The following is a 24,646-nucleotide window of genomic DNA, read 5'->3' on the forward strand; positions in this document are numbered from 1 at the left end:
TTTACTGAGGTTGCCAGTCTGACCTGCTTTGTTAGCAGTTATACAATTATTGTTAACAAACTGATTATGCTCATAAACTTGTACTTAAAATTTCAAATGCAACACTTGACTTCTCTGGTAATGATTTTAAAGCTCTTAATAATTTACACAGTTTAATGAAGGTGAATATTAACAGTCAAGAGACCTTTCCCTGTGTAGTGGGTGGTTAGTTCAGTGAGGCATTCAATGGTAGAAACTGCTTACCTTCTTCTGAAGTTGCTTCATGTGCTGCAAAGAATGTCAAACATGGAATTACTGGAACCAAATCCACATTCCAACTCTGTGTAAGAATAGTGACTGATAGCGGAGAGGGACCACGTGAGGAATGTAATGAAGGTAGAATGAATAATACTTAGCAACTAATTAGACATGTGACATGAACAATTGCAAAGAGCTGAGGATGTCCTTAAGCTTGGGAACCTTGGTGACTGAAGGGACATTGTCCTCAGCATTCCCTCCATTGCTAGCCCTTGATTAGACCCAGTGCATCACACATTTACAGTAGTATGCCCTACTTCTCCTCCACCCCCCTCCACTCTTTTATGTTTCCTTCCATATTTTAATGTAGTCACACAAAAGAAGCATTTACCTATAGGCAGGGTATTGCCAGGTTCTGTCCATAATTCCCTCTATCTGCCTTTTCAGTGTTATTGCTACCAGATTTCTGCCTTCACCCCTTGTGTCTTTATGCACACTTAGAAAGAAATCTCCTACTAGTCTCTCTGCTGTCACCATGTAACTGTTGCTGTCCTTGACTGCTTCATTTTATTCATTCTTTCTACATTTCTGTTGTTTGGGGGTATTCTAGAAGCAAACAATCTCTTCTGTTATGGTTTTCTTTCTAAAAATGTTTCAAATTCTTCTTTATTATTAAATTGCCCTATGTGGTTATGTTCAGGATAGGTCACCCAGGGCTACATCCTCAACTCCTTTCCTCTTTGGAACACATTAGTCCATTCCTTCTTCCTTTTTCTAGTGAGTACAGAATAGTCTTGCATTATTCAAATGCCCTTTCCTTTGTATTTCAAAGTCTTTTTCCTAATGGCCTCTAGAACTTACTGCTTCTGAATCGAACTTCAATTTAGCCACTATATATCTTAGAGTTTGCATCCTTGGCTTTCTTTTCTAGAGGCAATGATTTGTGAATTTTTAAAATTGTAATTTCATTTTCCATGCTTAGCAGTTCTCCTCTATTATTTCCTTGATTGTGGTGTTTTAAGGTTTTTTTTGTCTCATATTGTCCTTTTGGGAGACCTATGATTCTTAGTTTTTCTTGGTGTACCCTGTCTTTGGGACATATATTTTACTTGCATCGTGAACATATTTTCTTTTAAATGTTCTTCTTTTTGCTTCTCTTCTTTTATATCGCCCTTTACTCCTATGTTTTTGCATTCTCTATTGTTCTCTCATTTCTTTGGTGAGGCTTTCCATTGTAGATTTAAGTTTTTCTCTTATGTTTATTATTTTTGCTATGCAAGACATAAAGTCTGTTCTCTGAATTCTCACTTCTTAAAACCACTTAAGAACAGCATTTTGTGGTTCCATGTTCTTCTCAAATTCCACAGGAACCTCTGTCTCATCAAGGGGTGGGCCATTTTCCTTTGTTTTGCAGTTTTCGGTCATAGATACCTGAACACGTTTACTAGACCTAGAGGCCATGTTTCCTTCTCTTTCTACTGTTTTTCCTGTTAATTCATATGTCTATGTTCAAGGCCTTTGCGTTTTCTTCCTAAAATCATTGGTATGTTCAGTCTTCTCCTCTCTCCCCCATTTTCCTTATCACTCGCTTACAGATGCTCTCCACTTTGATTTTGGTGTCCTTAGAGGCTAGATATCAAAATATCTCAGCTTCCTTGAGGCCATACAGGGCAATTTACAGTTCCCTAACCTAGGTGTCTGCACCAACAGACTTTTGGGTGATTAGAACTTGTTCCAGCTGGATATTGTGCTCTTTCCTGAGACTTGATGGAGCCTACACTGGCCCCCACATTCAGGGTGTCTTGTCCTGGTAACTTGTCCCACCTCCTTCTGTTTCTCAGTTGTCTGGCCCAGCACTGGTAGTTCAGAGCCTGGCACTGTCAATTCAGAGACTTGCAGCCCCCAGGAGACTTTTGCTTCTTGGAGGGCTATCGCCAAGAAGGCTATTGAGACCTAAGCAAACTTCTATCGTCTGGAGCCAGGGCCTGTACAGCACAGGAAAGAGGAAAGGGGTATCAAGTTGTAGGGATGTCTTTGTAATGTCCTTAGATCTCATATTGAAGCCTCAAGGCTGGTAGTGTGGGAGGTAGGGTAAGGGTGCTGAGTGAGGTTGGGGCCAATGAGTGTTAGGTCCTGGATTTCTGTGTTTGTTTGGTTTTTTGCTTCTTTTGGGTACTGGATGTCCTAGACCTTGGAGTTGGTTGAAGTTGTTTTGGTCCATAATATCCATTTTGGAGATGTTTGAGAGGTCATGGGGAGAGAAAAAAGTTTCCTGTTCAAACAAAACTGTTTTCATGTTATCTCACTCCAATAAAATGTAAGCTCCTTGAAGGTAGGGACCATTTCTGCCTTTCTTTGGTAAACCCATGGCTTAGCACAGTGCCTGACCAGTGGTAATTAATAAATATTTGTTGATTGATTGATATACAGGTAGAGATTTTCAGCAGGTGCTTGGTAACTTGGAATTTGAGCTCAGAGGCAGGTTTGATAAATAAATTTTGTAGTCATCTGTATAGAGATGTTAATTGAACACACAGGAACTAATGAGCTAAGTGTGAAAGGATGAAAACAGAAAGAAGAGAAGAGGGCCCAGGAAAGAGCCCAAATGTTTAGATACATATAGGAGGCAGGGCATAGAGTATAGGATACTGAAAGGAAGAGAACCAGGAGAGACTTGTATTTTGAAAACCCAGGAAGGTGAATCTATGAAGAATAAATGGCCCACAATTTCAAAAGCTTCAGAGAAATTTTTAAAAATGAGGCTTGGGGGGCAGCCAGGTAGCACAGTGAGTAAGAGCACGGGATCCAGTGTTGGGATGACCTAGGGATCGAATCCGGGCTCAGACACTTAGCACCCACCCAGAAACACCTAGCCGTGTAACTTTGAGCAAGTTACTTAACCCCAATTGCTTAAAAAAAATGAGGCTTGAAAGAGGGTGAGGCAATCATTCTGCTACTCCAGAACTTGACTTCACCAACATTTAGATAGGACAAGGCATTTAGATTCACTCCTCTACATTCAGAAGAGATTGATATTAAGCAGTAAAATTTCTGTTTACTTGACTGGAAATTTTGATTTGCTCCCTGCTTGTTCAAAGACCATGAAGTCAGCATTGGTAATGGCCTTATTAAAGCTGGTTTGAGACCCCATAGGGCAACAGCTTAATTATGGAATCCTAGTAGAGGCCACTGGGAGTCTTGGTGCCCTAAAAGAATTCATTCCAGTGGGGGAGGAAGGGGTTAGTTAGGATGAGGGTTTGATTAACTCAGGAGATTTTAGGGTCAATACTCAGTTGCTGGTTGTGTTCCTAACCTGGATCATTTCCTTTCTCACTCTGGCAGACAATAAGTCAATCAGTCAACAAGAATTTATTAATTACTTGCTAAGTACCAGAAAAAAGATGACAGATAATTCTCTCCTACCTTCGACTGATTGTGCCAAATAATGTTGGAAGGTATAAAGATCCTTCAAGGCCTTAATTCTAACTTGTCTGGCTTGTTAGAATATGCATTATATCAGCCAACTCAGACAAATCAAGATGTCAGAGTCCTGCATAGACCCTTTTTAGTATTTGTGGCTGGGTTTCACTAAAGAATTAGAAGGTCCCACCAATGATGAAAACAATAGGTCCTTTATCTGGCATGTTGAAGGGAAGGCCCAGAGGAAAGTGAATTATGGCTTCATGGGAGACAACCTAGGGAGTGGGAGATAGGAACGACACATGAAGGGTATTAGGGCAGCCCACTCCCATCTTTTATGCTGTGGTCAGGACTGATACTACCAAACAAGGGTCATGTATCACTCCTCTCACACTGGGGCAAACTATCTTCTCCACAATAGGGCTAGTAGGGAAAAGACATAAGTGGGATATAACCAGGTAGCCCCAGGTACTGTAGTGTTCAGGCCATAGCCAGAAGAAAGAATTCATAATAGCATAGTTAGACATTACTCCTAGGACTTGGCACATTTTTATACCAAACTTTGATTGGTACTTCTGGGTCCATGCTTTGGGGTAGGTTGGGCATTACAGCAATGCCAAGATCAGACCAAAGAGTTACCAAAATATTTTTTAAAAAGAATTTACACTTCTTGGACTCCAGATTAAGGATTCTTGAATGTGACCCATTTTAGGGATCACCCCCATTACATCTTCTTCTATAAAATGACACAGGCAAGGCCTCACAGACCAAGTGAAGAAGAGAAGGAGCTAGGATGCTTCACATTTGGGGAAAAATGATCTGACACATTTTTTCTTCTTTATCTATTAAATTCCCAAGTGAGATAGAAATCCATGGTAGGGATGGCATGAGAAGAGATAGAAATCTCCTCCCAAAGGGATTAAATTGTGAAAAACAATGAAGATAATTGATATAATGGTGCATGCTATTCCAAAATGAGGAGAATTTTGCAGAGGTGATAGGCTGAAAGTTTCACCAATCCCTGGAAAATGTGTTTTAAGTTTCTCAGTGAGTGGGAGAAAGGAGCCAACTGTCTTTGAAGAAATCCATGAACAAGAATGCAGCCCCTAATTAGAGATCCCCAAGGTTGATTTTTTTTCTCCCTGTTGCCTTTTTCTCTGACAGACAAATAACAAGAAATGAATGAGGTTGAGAGCAAATGAAAACCACATTGGAAAAGCAAAGCATATACTAGTTTTTGGCTGAGCTGGTTCCAAAAAGTTAAGGTTCTTTAATCATCTGTTGGAGATGCAGCCAAAGAATGCAATTTAGATTGCACTCATCTGTGCATGTATACACACACACACACACACACACACACACACACTCATACACACTCATACACACAGCCTGCACCTCCCTCCCAACACTCCTGTCCATTTCTTTCACTGTAGGTAAAGCAAGATGGTGGGCACAGTGTATAATGAGAATCATATCTGGCTTCCACCTATTTTATGGATTTCTTTGGCACTTGGGGATCCTTAATTTTCGTTGTTTGAGGAATTAATCTATCAATTTCTAAGGCCTTAAACATCCAGGGTCTGATGATAGAATGGGAATCAAATAGGTTTACAGAATATCCTGGGGCCTCAGATTGCTCCAAAGGAGGATGGACAGCTCCTTCTAGACGGGAAAGTCATTACTAGATCAGAAAGAGGGTTATTCTGTAACAGGCTAAGTTTGTTAGCAAAATAATGAAAGACAAATGGGATTCACTTGATTCAGAGTAATTGGCTGCCTCCTGCATTAGGTAACATGCTATGTGGTTCGGCTTCAGGCACCCCTCATCAGCTGGCTTAAATCTTTAACACAAGGCTTCAATCCCTTTTCTATTATTTGTCTTTGCCAACAGTCAGTCCATAGTGATTTTATCTTGGCTTTGAGATGTATTAGATCAGTTTAGGGGTGTGAAGTGGGTTTGGTTAGCCTGATAAATAAATGTGTTTAGAATTGATGGGGGAAAGCACTGGAAATCAGACTGCCATTGCAAGTCTGACTTGCTAGGTGATCTCAGGCAAATCATTGCCATGTTCTGGTCTCCAGTCTCCTCTTCTGTGAAATGAAAGGGCTAGACCAGATGATACTTTGGTTGCCTGCTACCCCAAAGGGAGGACATTGAATTGTGAGTCATTTATGTGCTAGTGTACATGAATGATGAGTGCTCATGCTTTCTAGGGGAAACAAGAAGGGTGGAGAAAGCATGATCAAATGGATCACCCGGTGGAAGAAAGGTTGAAGAGGAAATGGGAAGATATACTTTGCCTTTCTTTCCATCTTCAAAGCACTTAGATCTTGCCCAGGTTTAGGCCTTTTGGGATCAATGACCAAAACCTCTCCAGCTTAAGTGTTGTGTTGCAAATTTGTCTGCATCCCACATAGCTTCCTTGCCACATCCTATTAGAAACCATCATTTCCTTTCCTTTTGCTTAGGAGCCAATGTGGGGCTTTGAATGAAATGAAAAATGAAATTAAAATGAAAAAGAAATAATGAAAACACACTATATATGGGGTAGAGGAAGAGGAAAGGGGGGAGCTGTTTCCTTTTTGACCTTTAATTACACTGACCCACTTCTTAAGTGTCTGCTAAGTCCTTTGCAATGGCCCTTCTGTCTTTCCCTCCTGACCTCATTTCATTCTTTTCCTTTCCTTTTATTCATCCTCCCTCTTTCCCAACATCCAAAGTGCCTGATATGGGGTACCCTAATGAGTGCTTTCTGGCTATGTATCTGGAAGATCAGGTAGAGAAGTGACAGATATTCCTCTGTCTCCCCTTTGGGGCTCCCTCCAACACCCAGGGCCTGTCAGCACTCCTTCCTTGCCCCACAGTCTGGCCCAATGCCGGGTTTTGCATCCATATGGGGCTTATTGGGCCAGGATGAGTGAGAGGGGGTGAGTGCTAAACTGCTGAAATGCTGATGTAAGTGAGAGAGGAGGCTAGAAGCAGTCAGAAGGAAAACAAGAATGGCTGAGTAATCAATAGGTAGGGGCAAACAAGAATGATTATTAGGAAATCAAGGTGAGCTCCTCAACAGGGAAGCAAGAGAGTTGGGAGATGGGGGTGATAGAAAGAAACCATTAGGAGGAACAGAGTGGTAAATTCGACATGTGAGTTGTGCATCCTTCCAGAATCAAAGAATTTCAGTTGGTTTTACACAAATGTAATTGGGAAATGTTTGAAAGAAAATACAATTAAACATAGATATTGACAACTTGTGGTATTCTAAGTCAATATATGGCCTGCAGAGATGTATATATGATTTAGCTACCCATTTCTATTTCAGTTTGATGCCATTGGCTTAGTGGATGGGGTATTAGACTTGGATTAGAAAGACCTGGGTTTAGTTTCAACTTCAGACACTTACTACCTGTGTCACCTTGGGCAATTCATACAACTGCTCTGTGCCTCAGTTTCCTCATCTGAAAAATTTCAACCAATACCTGAATGAGTGACTTCCCCAGCTTACTTAATGAGTGATCCTCCAGCCTTTTCTTGAGAATCTCTTGTGAGGTCCTGAGGTAACCCATTGAACTTTTGAATAGCTATCATCGTTAGAAAGTTGTTGTTTTGCACCAAGCCTTGATCTCTCTTTCTATAGCTTTTACCCGTTGGTCCTGGTTCTGTTCTTTTGGGGTCAAGCAGAACAAACTGTCTTTCACATTCTGTCCTTTTAAATACTTGAAAGTAGCTATCTTGTTATCTAGAAATCAGATCAAGATTCTCAAAGAGTAAGTAAATGAAGTGTGTGGTTGTGGGTGTGTGCATGTGTGCATGTGCACACACACATATACATACACACACAGCAAGGAGGGAAAAGTTGACTTAAAACAGTAAATATCATAGATTTGCATTAGCTTTGGCTCTGGGCCTTCATGTTGACTATATATCACTCTGCTGATAGCAGAACATAAGGTTCATTACTTAAAACTAAGGCATCTACTTTCTGCTCATCCTAATTATGAAATTTCCAGTGGGCAAATGACCATGAAATCTTCAGCTCCCATCAAGGGGCCTTGTGGACCTTGAACACTTCTCCATATAGTTTTACACATCTATTGACATAACCCAACTCATCCAGTAAAGTGTTTTCCTCCTAGAGTGGCCAAACAATTGATTTCTGATCTGACCTGGTGCTGTGGAAGCCACCATCCCAAGAAGCTTAGTATTCTCCCTCATACTATCCCCTTCTCCAAAACAGAGTAGAGGGGTTATGTGGTCTGCTGACAAACTGTAGGTCTGCTAAGGATTGGTCTCTAGAGGTATGGAGGATCCCTGAGAGCTGGTAACTAGAATGGTCTGCCATAAATTAACTGCTCAACTCTGAACAAAATGACAAATGAATCTTAGCTTTTGGCACCAAGGACTAAATAAAATTAAAATTAAAGGGGCCAAAGACACCATAGTTGAGTTACAGGAAAGTAATTCTGTTGTCTGATATTTTGAAGGATTCCCAAAACCGTGGACAATATTATTGGTGTGAAATGCAGTGAGTACTGTGTACTGTGTCACGATGGAAAACTGACTATTATGTTCTCTCTGGAAAGGCCTACAAGAATCTGGCCCAGTTGGGTGGAATTGGCCCAAGTGTACAAAAGAATGCTATGTGCTCCATCAAAATATTGTAATTTCTTCACCACTCCAATTGCAATTTTGTTGTTAGAATTCCATTATAACAAGATGCTGAAGATTATTCATATGTATACACAAAACAAAAGCCAAATCCAAGAAAAGCCAACAAGTAATTAAAAAGTCTCCACCAAGTTCTGGAAAGGCCATCAGAAGAGAGGCTGAAGACAGGATGACACCATCTTGTAGGGCAACTTGAATGACATCATTCAACAGAGAACTAATGAGGACAAGATCAGCAGGGGCACCTTTGGAAGAGATAATGAGAATTAGAAGTAATGAAAATAAGTGATTTTGTTCCTTTTCCTCCAATCCTTATTTCATTTATTTCTCTCTCTTTTTAAAAAATGACATAGCATTTTGAGCACTATGTTAAACAGCAGCAGTAATAACATCTTACTTCACTCTGTATCTTACTGGAAAGGCCTCATTTTAAAATTATGTATGTTATTAACATGGTTAGTATTTATAATTTTCTTATATTTAACCAACACTGCCATTCCAACATAAATCCAAGCCAGTCATATTGTAGTCTTCTTAATATACTGTTGCAGCCTATTTACTAATGTTTTAAGTTTTGAATCAATGTTCATTAATGATATTAGTCTATAGTTTTGCTTCTCTGCTTAGTCTCTCCCTGGTTAAGATATCAAGGCCTTATTTATATCATATAAAGAACTAGGAAAGGTACCTTCTTTTCCTATTTTTACAAATAATTTATCTGATATTGGAATAAATTATTCTTTGAATATTTGATAGAGTGTACTTGCAAAACCATATAAGTCCTGGAGATTTTTCCTTCAGGAGTTCATTTATGACTTGTTCAGTTTCTTTTTCTGATACTGAATTATTTAAACAATTTATTTTTTCTTTTGTTAATATGGGCATTCTGTATTGTTTACATTTACTCATTTCTTCCAAATCACCAGTTCTTTGCATATAATAGGGCAAAATAGTTTCTGATAATTTAAAAAATTCCCTCTTCAATTTTTGGGAATTTTCCTTTTTCTTTTAGATATGGAGAATTTGGTTTTCTTCTCTCTTTTAAAAGTCAGATTAGTTCACTGTTTATTTTATTGTTTTTTAAAAAACATCCCAGATTTATCAATTCAATGTTTGTTTTTACTTTCAATTTTATCATTCTCATATTTGATTTTCAGAATTTTTATTTTGTGGTTGAACTGAGGATTTTTGATTTGTTGTTTAAAATTTTAAAAATCATGTACCCTATTTACTGATTTGTTCTTTGTTGATAAAAGCATTTAGAGATATACATTTTCCTCAAAAGACTGCATCAATGCATCCCATGAATTTTGGTATGTTGTCTCAATATTATTTTCTTTGATGAAATGTCCTATTTTCTATAATTTATTCTAAAACAACCACTTCTTTAAAATGAAGTTACTTTATCCCCAATTACTTTCAAGTCCTTTCTTCAAAGTTCTATTATTTGATATAATTTTTATTTCATCATGATCAGTAGGTCATGTATGTCTGCTTTTATGCATTTTGTTGATTTTTTTTGGCCCTAGAACATTGTCTGTTTTTTGTAAGGCTGTGTAAACAATTAAGAAGTATCTAAATTCCTTTCTGTTCCTGCTCACTAATCACTACAGATCTATGATGTCTAAGTTTTCTAAAGTTCTGTTCAGGTACTTAACTTCTTTCTTGTTTATCTTTTGACTATGTTTGTCTAGATCTGAAAGGAGTACACTAAAGCACTCACTATTAATGTTATTATTGTTATTTATTTCTTGCAATGAAATTAGCTTCTCTTTTAAGTGTTTCTTTTTTTTTTTGAGGGGGAAGGGCATGGAGATTGGAGTTAAATGACTTGCCCAAGGTCACACAGTAAGTGTGTCAAGTGTTTGAGGTCGGATTTGAACTCAGATCCTCCAGACTCCAGGGCCAGTGCTCTATTCACTGCACCACCTAACTGCCCCTATTTTAAGTATTTAGATGTTACATTATTTGATGCTTATATATTAAGTTTTTATATTGGTTTATTATCTATGGTACCTTTAAGCATAAAGTAGATTCCCTGCTTATCACTTTTGATCATATCTATATATTTGTTATAACCTTACTTGAAATTGTGTTTGTAACCTTTGCTTTTGTGAGTTCCATTGAAGAACAATCCACTTTACTCCAGTTCTTCATTTTACCTCTATGTGAAACTTTATGTTTCAAGTATGCTTCCTATAAATAATACTGTGCTGAATTCAGTTTTCTAAGGCGATCTGTTATCCTCTTTCATTTTATGAGTGAATTCATCTCATTCCTATTCACATTATAATTATTAATTGTGTAGTTCTTTCCATCTTGTTCTTTTTTCCCCTGATGCATTCCTTTTCCTCTTTTTGCTCCTATTCCAAATAAGAAAAAGGTGCTAGAGAGAATGTTTGCCTAACCCTTACAGTCTCTGAATGTAACAAGTTCTTTCTGTTCTGTTATCACTCTTCTCTTCCTTTTGTCCTGTCCTAACCCCAGGGTTTTTCCTCTTTTTTCCTTTCCTTTTAGTCCCCTCCCCCTCCCTTCATGTTCCCTTCTCCAGCTCTGGAATGTGTTTTGCTTATGACTATTCTCTTACCTCTCTTACCCTCTCTTTTAAACCTCTGTCTCCTTCCATTTTGGGGTTTTCTTGGCAAAGATACTGGAATGGTTTGCCATTGTTCACATGGATCAGAGGAACCCTACTAAGAGTCTCACCATTCCCAGTACATGGAAGACATGACTCATTTACCCTGGATTAGTATCCATTGTCTCTGGATAGAACCTGGGCAGAATATTTATAACCCACAATAAAAGGAATAAACTGAATTGCTAGATGCCACAAGGGAAGAAGGATTTGGGAAAGTGTTAAATCCTGAACAACCTGTTCTCAGTGTATATGGCTAGAACTATATATAAAGTCTGAAACCATCATTGACATGATAAGCATGGATTGGGTTACGCAGCTAGGGAAGAAGAGGTAGGCACCAGTCTTGGTTTATATAATAGGCACATGTTTGTTCAATGACCTGACTAAGTGGATCTGCTACTCCGTTTCTACAGTCGTCAACATCAGATGAATCATGGGGCAAGGATTTGGGGGTTGAGGAGGTACACTTCTTTAACAATTCTTGCCCAGATATCAAAAGATTTAGGGGCTCAGTCTAATCAGCACCATGGTCAGTGGTCTGCTCCATGACTCAGCCAGCCTCAGTGATGCTGCTAATGGTTACTACTGATCAGTACTTTATTTTTAGTACTCATAAACCTCCCATTTAACTAATATTCCATTTCATATTTTTCAGGGGGTTGAAACTGACCTTACGGGAGTATAATTTGCATAACACATTTCAAACTTTTGAAAACTGAGGCATTTACTTAATCTCAATCTTCTGTTTTCCAAAAAAAAAATTCTTCAAAAAGTTAATTTTTTTTTTTTTACAGTTTGATTATTCACTTTTGCAAGATAATACAGTACCATTGTTAGGGGACCAGACTAGGAGGTCTAAAGTCATTTAAAACTATGAAGTCTTCTTTTACTATCTCTTTAGGTAGTGCTCATCCTAATTTCTTCTTAATTAGGTATATTCTCCCCTTTTCAGGCTGAAGATAGTATTCCTTTATTAAGAAGATAGAAGCAAGATGGCATTTGAATGGCTCTGCTTTCTTTTGTTGTTTTTATAATTTTAAAGTATGCATCTTGACATTATCATAATTTTAAATACCCATTTTGAAACATCCTGTTTCCATTCTCTGCGTATTCTCGCACATTTCTTGAGATTCTTACCAATCTTTTGTATTATGCTTTGCTTATATGCCTCTGCTTCTATCATTTATGATTTCTTTTGGAACCTCAGCTAAGAGTTTGCTATGCAGACACATCTTTATACATATATATGAAGCCACAGATTCTTCATACATTTTCCCCTTCTTTTTTTCCTCATTAGAATCATTTATAATTGTAGTATCAGAATTCCCATCTGTTCATCTCTTGAGCTGGCTCTCTTTCACAGTTTCTGGCCATGAGTTTATACCTATATTGTTCTGAACTTTTGGTATCTACTTTACTGAACCGTAGGGTAGACTTTTGGGAGCCCATACTTTCCATTATTTCTTAGAAATAGTCAATACTTATAAAGTGGTGCTGCCACTGAGAGTGATGAGACATATAGCTAATTTAAAAGAGAATAGAAGGTAGTGCCACTTGGATGAGTATTAGAACATGTATGAACTCTCCCCCAGAAACAACTGAGTGCTATAAACTGTATGAATTCTAGATGGAACTCAGATGGTCCTAATGGTTAGTCCTCCAGACTAACAGCAAAATGATCTTCGGTTCTGTTACCAGCCCTCTGTTTCTGATTTAGAGACTACCTTATGCCTCTAACACCTCTGTTGGACCCCAGGTTTTCAGCAACCAACTTTGATGATGATTAATGATGAATTAATTTTAATTAATTAATCAATAATTAAAATTAATGATTGATCTAGATGATTAATTTGATTATTCTGGAGCTTCATAAATGGGAGTCTTTCAGCCTAGGCATTTCCTTTGCTCCTCAGTCTGAAAGTCTTCAAACATAACCATGGAAGGTTTTCAGCTCCTGACTATACTAGGTACTAGAGAAATAATGAAATACTCAGTGTTCCTTGCCTTGATTTATGTGTCTGGATGACATGGTAAAATTCTTCCCCAATTCCCACAATTTTCATTTTATCAACAAGTTCTTGTTGATCAGAAATAAGTCCACAATAGAAATACTCCTCACTACTTTATTGCTTTGAAGGCAACTTAAGGATTTATGAAATGCTGTACTTTTGCAGAATAAGACTTATAGCTGATATACAGGTAATTTAAACCCTCTATCCTTACCACATAATGCTTTAATATAATTTCTATGATATGAATTAAGATCTTATCATCTATTTCCTCTATCTGATTAAGTGGCACAGTGGACAAGTGGAGGGCTGGGTCTGGAGTCAGGAAGATATGAGTTCAAATCTGACCTCAGACACTTCCTAGCTGTATGACTCTGGGTAAGTCACTGAACTTTTTTTGCCTCAGTTTCCTCATTTGTAAAATGAGGATAATAATAGCACCTTTCTACCAGTGTTGTTGTGAGGATCAAATGAGACAATACTTGTAAAATGCTTAGGACACTGCCTGACACTCAGTAAATGCAATATAAATGTTTACTTCCTAATAGTACACTTCCATTGCAACATCACTTACATTTCATTTATTATTACCCAAATAGACATTCTTTAATTTTATGGATTTCTACATAGGTATAAATAGGGTACTACTCCTCTGTCTCTTCAATGAGGTACATTTCTGGTGTTTTTTAAACAACGCTTCCTCTTTCATTGCTTTTTCCCATCATGGGTTCCATTTCATCAATTTTTTTTTCTGGAAACTTTTTATTGTAGGTGGAATGGAACATAGAAAGTTAGAGGATTCCAATTTTGTTGGCAACATCTAAAGCATCATAGTCTGGAGCAAGACGGACATAGGCCTTCTTCTCTCCATCGGGCCGGATCAGTGTGTTGACCTTGGCCACTTCGATGTCATATAGCTTCTTTATGGCCTGCTTGATCTGATGCTTGTTGACCTTGACGTTCATGATGAAGACTAGGGTGTTGTTGTCCTCAATCTTCTTCATAGCAGACTCAATGATCAAGGGAAACTTAATGATGGCATAGTGATCGAGCTTGTTTCCACGAGGGGCGCTCTTCCGAGGGTATTTGGGCTGCCTTTGAAGTCTCAGTGTCTTGGGTCGCCGGAAGGTGGGGGATGTTCAGATCTTCTTTTTTTTTGTGCCTATGGACACCCTTCAGCACCGCCTTCTTGGCCTTCAAGTCCTTGGACTTGGCTTCTGTCTTGGGGGGGACAACAGCTTCCTTCTTTGCCTTCAGCGCCATCTTGGGGGAAAGTCCATTTCATAAAATTTTAATGATTTCTATGAGGTCATATTGGTTGAACAAGTTGTGCTATATGAATATTTGTAATGGAATACTATTGTGCTATAATAAATGATGAGCAGGCAGATTTCAGAAAACCCTGGAAAGACTTGCATGAATTGATGCTGAGTGAAGTGAGCAGAACCAGTAGAGCATTGTAACAGTGACATTGTGAGATGATCAACTTTGATAGACTTAGCTCTTCTCAACAATACAATGATATCCAAGATAACTCCAAAAGACTCATGATGGAAAAGGCTATCCAAATTCAGAAAAAAAATTATGGAGTCTGAATGTAGATTGAATCAGACTATTTTTACTTTTGTTTTCTTTCCTGTGGGTTTTTTTTTCATTTTTGTTCTGATTCTTCTTTCACAACATGACTAATGTGGAAATATGTTTAACATGATTGTACATGTATAACCTATGTCATATTGCTTGCTCTCTTGGGGAGGGGGGAGGGAAGGGAGGGAAGGAGAAAAATTTGGAACTCAAAATCTTATAAAAAATGAATGTTGAAAACTAAAAAAAAGGCCTAATATCAATCAGCAGATTTGTAGGCAGAGGAGGAGAAAAGGACATTGTAAGTATTAGAGCTAGAGATATATAAAGGCAGGATATTTTATGATTAGGAAGGAAGTCTGCTCAAGCATTGTCTTTTTAGTCAAGGCTATAGAATGCCTTTAGGTCTTCTTGAGGTAGAGAGATGTAGCATTCTGACTCATCCTCACTTTCAGCACTGGGTAGGAGTATGGATGTCGATGTATGCATGTGTGATTGCTTACCTGGAAATGACTTTTTTTTGGGGGGGGAACCCATAATATTTTAATATGTTATTCACAAGAGCAGGGGCATTTGTTATAGTGCCCTGGATACATTCCAAGGGATTTCTTTCTTCCTTTGTAAATCCTCTCCACCCTTTGGTGGGCAAAGTTTTAGTCACATACTATTCATTAATCTAACAGTCCAGCAAATTTGGGTGGGGGATGGGTTGGAGGGAGTCATTCTAGGTTTATAGCAGGCTGTGAGTTAGGAAATTTGGGTTCCAACTTGGCTTTACCATTGACTGGCTCATTTTTTGACCCTGGGAAAATAAATTTTCCCCCTGGTTCTCACTGTCCCAGTCCATGAAACTAGGATAGTAAAACCCCTCCTAGAAATGTTAAAAAGGAAAGAATTCATAATAACATTTGTAAATTGACATTTAGGGAATAAAGATTCTGATTTCATATTCATACATATATGCACACATGTACACATATACATATAAATGTATATGTTATATGTATGAATATGTAAGTAAATGTGTGTATGTGTATGGTAGCTAGGTGGCACAGTGGATAGAGTGCTAGACCTAAAGTAAGGAAGACATATTCATGAGTTCAAATCTAGCCTCAGACACTTGCTACCTGTGTGATCCTGGGCAAGTCACTTAACCCTGTTTGCCTCAGTTTTCTCATCTGTAAAAAGGAGCTGGAGAAGGAAATGTCAAACCACTCCAGTATCTTTGCCAAGAAAACTCCAAATGGGATCATGAAGAGTCAGGCACAATTGAAAAATTAACAAATGTATGTGTACATACGTGTATATGCATATGTGTATATATATATATATAAATGTCAGCTATATATACATATATATCCAAACTCAAGTAATCTTCTTCATACTTCTTGAATAGGAAAAAAATCCCCAGATTAGGCAGATATAGCATCTCTGATATATTTGGATTTTAAAAACAAATCAGTAATTTACAGCTAACACTGAGGAGAAGATAAATCTTGAGAGAATAGAGTGGCTGAATAGCGAAGCAGAAAAAAAATAGATCTTATAGTTAGACGCCATTAAATAGCACTTTGCTAAGCTTTGGACTTATACTGTCAAATTCCTTATGCTGTCTTTATGATGTGTGGATTCATAGACAGTGTGATGATCCTTGTGTTGGGCACCAGAGTTATCCTGGGTTATTCCTGTGATTCCAAAGAGAGGGACTGAGGCCTAATGGATAGAACACTGGTCTAGGATATGGGAAGACTTGGGTTTGAATTCTGCCCCAGACATGATGTCACTTAATCGCCCTAGGCATCAGTGTCTTCATTTGTAAAAAAAAATGAGAGCTAGGCTTTATGACCTCTATGGCTCCTCCAACTCTAAAGCTAGGCTCCTGTGATGTCTCTCACCAACACAGAGCCTAAATCTACTCTGAGCTCCAAAGGATAAGTCAACTGCACTTATTGTCAGACTCTGCCCAAGTCCCCAGCTTGCCACCTGATTTCCTTGGCTTGCTACCAGGGAGTGTTGGTATGACCAACAATGTTACTATTTTCTATATGCCTCCAAGACTCGGAGAAGGTCTGTAGGTACCATTGCCCTATTACCTCCCTCCTTACCAGTCCTTTGTTATCTGTGGATCCCAGTAATGAAGTGATTGTTCCTTTTTGGGCCATCTTTTTTGAGTCCGTTACAGCTTGAACATCTCTCTGCTCCTTGGAGAACAGGGCAAAATACCTATTTCCATTCTCATTCTTGAGAGGCCAGATGTGCAAGAGTTTCTTGTCTTGGTTTTACAAATGGAAAAAGAGAAGGATGGGAATGAGACTTTATTAAGTACCTAGTACATATGAGCACTGAGTTAAGCACATTACAAAGGCAGGAAGCAATAGCTGAGACTCAAACCTGAGGTTTCCTGACTTTCAGCCTCATGATCTTCCCGTTAACCTCATGTTGCCTGATGTGCATCACTTACATTAGACAATCCATTCCCACATCTCCTGGACTCCTTTGCAGGAAACCTAGGCATTTCCCAGACTTACTGGGGGCACCAGAGTTTTCTCTCTTCCTGCATTATTACTCAATCTCTTGGCCCTTTGGGCTGGGTTCAAAAATAAGGGGCTGCCGTGGTTAACAATGAACAATAAATTCAGCATAAGGAAAACAAGGAACGGAGCTGCAAGATCTGCCCAAGCTGTTGTTTCTAGGAATGTTCCTCATCAAATGATATATCGGGTCGTTCCCCCTCCCATTCCTTGCCTGAAACTTAATTAATCATGTTTGCATCTGGATCCAGACAAGACAATAGCAGAGATGTGTTTCTGGTTAGGAACTGAAGCTGCATTCACAAAGGAATGTTGATTAGTTAGTGGTCGGTATCATTTTTCATGCCTTTTTAAGTTATAAAAAATTTTAATATCAAAGCTTTTTATCCCACGGCTGCACATATCTATTTCTCGTAAATGCATTCTGCTGGTGTAATGTTCTCTTCCTTCCTGGAGGCTTTCTTTATGAGAGATGATCTATTATGCTGTCTGGGGATCTCCATCCAGCCCATCAGTGAACAGAGGCATTCCAGGTGAGTTGTGTGTGTGATAGACCGCCCCAGCCTGGCACCATTTAGAAGGAGAAGGAGAGGGGGCTGGACCTTAGAATTTGGGCTGGAAGAACATTCAGTAGGGACGCCCAAGATTCGATCTGAGGTGAGAGAACACATATAGGGGGATCATGCTCTGAGATAAAGTACTCACAGAACAGTTGTTTCTTCTCATTAATGCCACTCCTCAGAGGACCTGGGTTCAGAACTCCCTCACATGCAGCCAATGTGGACAAGTTACTCTTGAACCCCTCTGGGATTCAGTTTCTTGTAAGATGTAAATCTTACCTTATAGGGCTGTTGTAAGGATAAAATGTGATGATGCATGTAATTCACTTTGTGAATTTTAAAACTATATAGACATCAGATTACCATTATTCTTCATTAAATAGTGGCTATGGTGGAAGTAACAGTGACAGTGTCTCCTAAAGAGAAGAATACCTTTTCTCTCCCTCTGGTACCCCCTGCATACATTTGAATGCTGGCATCCATCTTAAATTCTGAACAAGGAAAATGCTCAAAGTCTGGGAAAATCCCTTAATGCAGGAAACGTGTCCTAATGTGTACAACATGACCATATGTGTAGAACATGTCATGTCACAGGTGATAAGTCATGATAGAAAGAGCCTGCCCTAAAGTGGGGGACATTGGATAATGCCAAAAATATGTGGCAGTTCCAGAAATCTACCCTGCTTTCTGCCTCTCTGGGTAGACAGGGATGGAGAAGACAAAGGGGACCCAGCAGCTTACCTGCCTCTGGCCCCTTTCAGTATGCTGCCAGGCCTGTGTGTGTGAGATACCAGAACCAAACTGGGAAATTGTATGAAGCAGTCAATTGGTGAACATTTCATTGTGAAGTACTTATTTGTGCCAGATAACTAGGTTATGTGCTAAGGATGCAAATTTTAAAAATTAAATAGTCTCTTGAGGAATTTACGTTTTCTTAGGGAAGACAGTATGTACATTTGTATGTGGAAATACAAGGTAATTGGGGGAAAGAAGGAATTAGTAGCTGGTGGTATCAAGAAAAAGTTCAGGGAAGGTGGCTAGGTGGTGCAGTGAATAGAGTACCGGCCCTGGAGTCAGGAGGACCTGAGTTCAAATCCAGCCTCAGACACTTAACACTTACTAGCCATGTGACCTTGGGCAAGTCGCTTAACCCCAATTGCCCTACCTTCCCCCTTACAAAAAAAAAAAGAAAGAGTTCAGGTAGAAGGTGGCATTTAACTGGAGTGTTCAAAGAAAGGAGGTGGGGCTTAAGAGTCAGAGGAGAAGAGAGAACACATTCCAGGCCTGGGGAAAGCCAGTGCAATGGCATAGAAATGGGACAAGAAGCATTATGTGTGAGGAATAGTAAGGGAGTCAGTCCAGCTAGATTGTAGAGTATGAAGACTAAATGGTTTGGATGTGCCTTCCCAAGTCCCTGCCCTTTTCACAAATAGACTTAGTAATAACAATGAAGGCAACAACGATAATTCATGCTCAGAATCATTCATGTTTATCTTGTTCTTTATGTTTTACAAAGTTCCTTCTTCACAGGTTTCATTAAGCTGGTCTGAATCTCCCAGAGCCTTCTCCCAAAGACCTTGAGATGGGGCTAGTGATTGCAGCAGGGAGTAATAAAAGCACGAGTCCGTTATCCCAGGTCCAGAGGGAGTCTTGAGTCTTGTAATGGGTGTGTGTGTGTGTGTGTGTGTGTGTCTAGGTATGTGTGAATGTGCATGCATATGCGTGTGTATGTATAGAGCTCCAGGGGAGGAAACCACCTTGTATTGAATAGAGATTGGCACCTTCTCTGAGTTTTAGTCTTATAGAGTTTCCAGGGACTCTGAGAGGGCAAACAGTTAGATCCCAGAATCATACCATTGGATCATCTGTCAAATTTCAGATCCAGATCTTCCTGCCTCTGAGGCTTCATCCCTATCAGACTGTCTCAACAACCGTGGACACTACAACAAATAAACAGCCACTACAATAACCACATGCATATATGTTGCATTTGAAGAATGCCCTCCTGTTCTGTATGTGTGTGTATAAATAGAAAGTACTTTAAACTCTTAAAACTGAAAACCTCACTAATCCTTGTGCAATACTCTCTGTATTAGGAAAGGACATATAAAAGAAAAAGTAAGAATCAAAAAGCCTGGGTCAGAACCCTGGAAAAACTGCACAGAAATATACATAAGTAGGTCAGTCTGGGGGCCTTTGAAACAAATTGGACTTTTTCAGAATTTCCTTTTGATCTAACCAAAAGGCCTGTAGGCTATCTCCACTAAAATGACCACAGTGAAAAGCTGTAGGATGTTCTCCTATCACAGACAGACGTATGGGCAACTTAACATATCTCAGAGATGATATTTGGGGGGAGGGCATTTTAGCAGACACACACACACACACAGAGTCCCTTTCCAGGCTAAGACTGAAGCTATAACTATTGACAAACAATCCTTTCATCCACTCATTCATTCATTCAGTCTTTTAGCAAATATGTATTAGTCACTGTAGCAGCAAGCACCCCAGCATCCCCAGGGTGACTGCCAACACAGGTTCTTAGATTTGCTTTTCTAAAGGAAAGCAACTCAAAATGGGTTAACAAGCTTACTTTAATCAAACATATATCGTTTGCCTAGTTCAGGGGAAAAAGGTCAGCACCCCGAACTTCAGAGTATACAGACAGAAACCTTTCAAGCAGAAAGGCTTCCAAACTGTCCAACCATTACATCCATACCAAATCAGTTACCAGTGAGGGAAGCATCAACATCTGGGTTTTTCAAAGCTGGGGGGGGCTCTCAATGGCTGCCCAGAGTCTCATCTGGTCAAATCACAGAACACTTCTCAAAGTGAGCCCCAAAACAAAGTCTCACAACAGAGTTTATATAGCCTTCTCCTGGCTCAGAGAATGTAACAACCTTCTTGACCCAATGCCCAATCACAAAGTATCTCCTGAAAAACAAGCCTCCCTCCACAGGCTCCAGGTGTACTTAACCTAGGGGCAGGGAAGATCTTAAAAATTTACATTCCTATAACAGTCACTTATGATATGTATACAATATATGGAAAGAGAAAAAAAGAGAAAGAGAGAGAGAAAGTGAAAGTATACTATACTAGGTTTGGGAAAAATATATTCCTTACATTAAATACAGTCCATGCTCTCCCAGAACTTTTAGTAAGGAGATAAAATATGAATGCACAAAACTCCGATGCCCAGTTGTACATGATAAAACCAATATAAACCTCTAGAAAAAGAGTGCATGTGAGGTCAAGAAAGGGTTATGATTTTTTTAAAAATGTAACTGTAGGACTTTGTCAACTCACATTTATTTATTTTGCTTTTTGGAGGGGAGAGGGCAGGGCAATTGGGGTTAAGTGATTTGCCCAAGGTCACACGGCTAGTATGTCAAGTGTCTGAGGCCAGATTTGAACTCAGGTCCTCCTGACTCCAGGGCCGGTGCTCTATTCACTGATCCACCTAGCTGCCTCTCAACTCACATTTAAAAGATCTGAGATTTATTTACTTATTTTTTTGGAGGGCAGAAGTCAGGATAATTGGGGTTAAGTGACTTGAGCAAGGTCACATAGTTAGTAAGCCTCAAGTGTCTGAGGCCAGATTTGAACTCAGATCATCCTGATTCCAGGGCCAGTGTTCTATTCACTGTGCCACCTAGCTACCCCCCAGGTTTGAGATTTATAATGCTATTCATAATAATCTTAAAACTACTACAATCCCTATTTTACAGGTAAGGAGTAGAGACATGAGGCTTAGGGCAGTTTAATAACTTGCTAATGTTCAAAGAGCTAGTGCATGTCAGAGCTGAGATTTGAACCCAGATCTTCTTGATCCCAAGTCCAGCAACCTTCCCACTAGACAGCACTGCCCCTCAGGACCACTGAAAGGGAAAAAAGTGATGGAAATGCTTTATACTGTGTACTTTATCTCATTTGAGCCTCATAACAACCTTGTGGGTGCCATGAATGTTCCCAGAGAAGCTCAGTAGTTTGCTCATAGTCTTAGTTAGTAAGTATTTGAAGCAGGATTTGACCCCAGGTCCTTCCAACTCTAAGTTCAGTGTGTCATCAACTAGACCAGAGGAGGCGAACCTGTGGCCTTGGGGCTATATGTGGCCCTCTAGGTCCTCAAGTGCATCTCTTTTACTGTGACCTCAAGGCCACAGTTTCCTCACCCCTGCACTAGGTCACAAAGATTACACCATTCAATCCTAGGCAAAAGGCCTTTCATTCATTCATTTTTTCATTCGTTTTTGCCTTCATGGGGCCTTCATCTTGTTTCTCTTAATATTTTTCAGTGGCTTTGGCTGATGACGTTATTCTTGCCAGTCTTTGCACTCTTTAATATTATTGATTATTATATTGCTGCCCCTTGCATTAATATTTTGTCAGTGACCTTTCTGACCCTGGGCTCCATACTGGGCTCCAATTAAGCCACATCTTTGGATTCCTTCCCCTGACTTCTTCCTCATCAGCATGATTTAATACACACATTCCCATAGCTGTCCCAAATTTCAGGATCCCAAATTCCATATGGCCAAAATGGAACCTACTCTTCTTCCACTTCCATTGAGAGAGCCATTATCCTCCCAATCGCCCAGGTTAGTAATCTCAGGTTCATTCATTACGCCTCCTTCTCTCACACCCCTATATGTAATCAGCTGCTATCATGTCTCACCAATTCTACCTCCTCCACACTGTCATAATTAACCCCTACTCTCCCCTCCCATTTACACTCCAGCTGAGCTGGGCTACTGGCTATTGTTGCCTGACCTCAGCATTCTACCACCTGCCTCTTTGCATTCACCTCAGTGCATTCTTGAACTACATTCCATCCTCATCTCCTTTAAAATACTTTTCTTTATTAAAAGCTCATCTCAGATACCACTTCTTCTGTGAGGTCTCCTCAGATCCCCCCAGTTATTAGTGGTCTCTCACTCATCAAATTATTTATGCACCAGTGAGCATGTTGCATTCCCCCAGTACTGCTTTGTGATTTTATTTTTATCTTTGTGTTCCTGTTCCTTGCAGTACCTTGTACACAGTAATTAGCAAATGTTTGTTGAATTGGATTGTCAGTTTTTTTTAAATATTGCAGCTAAAATCTGAATCCTTCAGCTCAAGGAGAAAATATTACAAGCAACAAGAAAAAAACCCAATTTAGATATCATGGAGGAACAATTAGAATCACACAAGACATAGCAGTGGCTTGTAGCACCAATGTAACATTCACAGCGCTGATAGCGACTGTAAATATGCCAGCATAGTGCTCAATCACAAAATATAACAGACTTTCCATATAGAAGACAGAAGCAAAACTTTTATTCAGACACCATAGAATCAAATCCCAAAACCAGAAAGTTGAATCCATCATAGTAGCAAAGAAGTCAATACACCACAATAACACAGAATGCCACACCTTCCTTTAGCCTTCCCACAAACAAATATTTACTTACAAGCCTAACTGTCTGCATCCTTTCCTCCCTCCATCTCTGACTGCTCTGACTCCAGCTTCCTGTGGGCTCTGTCCTACCCTTTGGCAAACTCCTCCCACCACAGGTTCCATGTGATTACATTCAGTCTATTAGGGGGCAGGGATGATCTTCAAATAAAGGAAGGTCTTCAAATTCCGTTAGGCTTATTAAAGGGCAGGGAAGATCTTAAAATGACCATTACCATTACATGGCTACACTAAAAGACCACAGGTCTTGGAACACTATATATTGAACAGCAAAAGAACTAGGGTTGTGGCCAAAAATATCATACCCAGCAGAGCTAAGCATAATCCTGAATGAAAAAAAAAATGGATATTCAATGAATTGCCAGACTTTCAGGATTTTATTCCCCAAAGACCTGAAATCAAAGGAAAATTTGACATTCAAGATCCAAGAGAAATATAAGGTAAGCATCTAAGAGTAATTACAAGGGACTCATTAAGGACAGACTTTACTTTGTATATGAGGAAATATAAATTGCTTGTATAAGATTGTAATTAGTAATTAGGTAGCTCAAAAGCAAAATTGGGGTAGAGCTGAATATGGGTGTCTGGCCCTGGCTTAATCCAACTGCCATTCATGGACTGGGGACCACAGGAGGGAGGGGATCAATTGTCCACAGGCCAAAACGAAACCTTGGCAGGGACCCAGTTGGCACTGGCCTTTCAGATGGGCTAGACTTTGGGGCTGGCCGCCATGGAGAAGGCTCTGGCCATAAAGCAGAGAGGATCCCCCGAAAGAAATCTATCACCTGCTGACACTTTTACGACCCAGGCCCCCTCTTAGAAAAGGCAGCTCCGGTTTTTCCTGCCCAGCTTGAGATCACATGCTTGCCCTGAGGCTGCCACTCGGAGTCAGGGAGGCCCATATATTTCCCTCCTCACATCGGCCTAGTGATTCTAGTCAGGTGCAGAAAGCTGATAAATCACCAGAGACGTCTCCTTGTATCTATCAGTCAGGAGGCTTGTCATTTCCAAGACCTTGATCCACATGAAAGCAAACCGAGAAATGGGAGAGGGCTGAGGAGAGGGGGGAAGGGAGAGGGAATGAGGAGGATGGGGAAACAGCACAAGGAATAAGTGGGATCTGAGAGCCAAAGGAATGCCACTTGGGGAGCTGGGGAGAGAGTCCTCGGCCAATGTTCACGGTTTGGAGGCAGAGCAGTAAAAATTTACACCTCCTCCCCCTTCCCTCCTCCCCATCCCCTTTGAAGCTTGGAGGTGGCTGGGGCTGGGCTCAGGACTGACAGGGAGGTGGGTTCTCTGGTCTGATCTAGCTTCACTGAGGGATGGGAGGCTAGAATTCAGATCGCCTCTTCTTTGGAGATCTCGGCCAGGAGTTTAGGATGTAAAGGATATCCACTGCAGCCTCCATATTAACCAGAGTCATATGCAGGAGAATTCGGTCCAAGGCTATTCCACCTTGAACAAAGCTCAGCTGGGCAGCAGGAGTCCTGGACTGGGGGTCAGGAGACCTGGGTTTTAGTCCTGGCTCACTCTGTCCCTTCCA

At 39.9% G+C, this 24,646-nt stretch overlaps 1 long non-coding RNA gene across 1 annotated transcript; it reads right to left on the bottom strand.

Annotated features, from left to right (window-relative positions):
- Nucleotides 1–8,301: 8,301 nt before the first annotated feature.
- On the bottom strand, nt 8,302–23,145 carry LOC138162786 (uncharacterized). Its single transcript, XR_011168710.1, has 3 exons — nt 23,099–23,145; nt 16,660–16,826; nt 8,302–8,568 (listed from the first exon to the last, which is right to left on the bottom strand). It is a non-coding gene; the product is annotated as an uncharacterized lncRNA (long non-coding RNA).
- Nucleotides 23,146–24,646: the final 1,501 nt, after the last annotated feature.

The sequence above is a fragment of the Petaurus breviceps genome, unplaced genomic scaffold (assembly GCF_028583685.1).
Source record: "Petaurus breviceps papuanus isolate PSGF00001 unplaced genomic scaffold, PetGlider_PUasm1.0 186, whole genome shotgun sequence".
In the NCBI taxonomy this organism is placed as follows: Eukaryota; Metazoa; Chordata; class Mammalia; order Diprotodontia; family Petauridae; genus Petaurus; species Petaurus breviceps.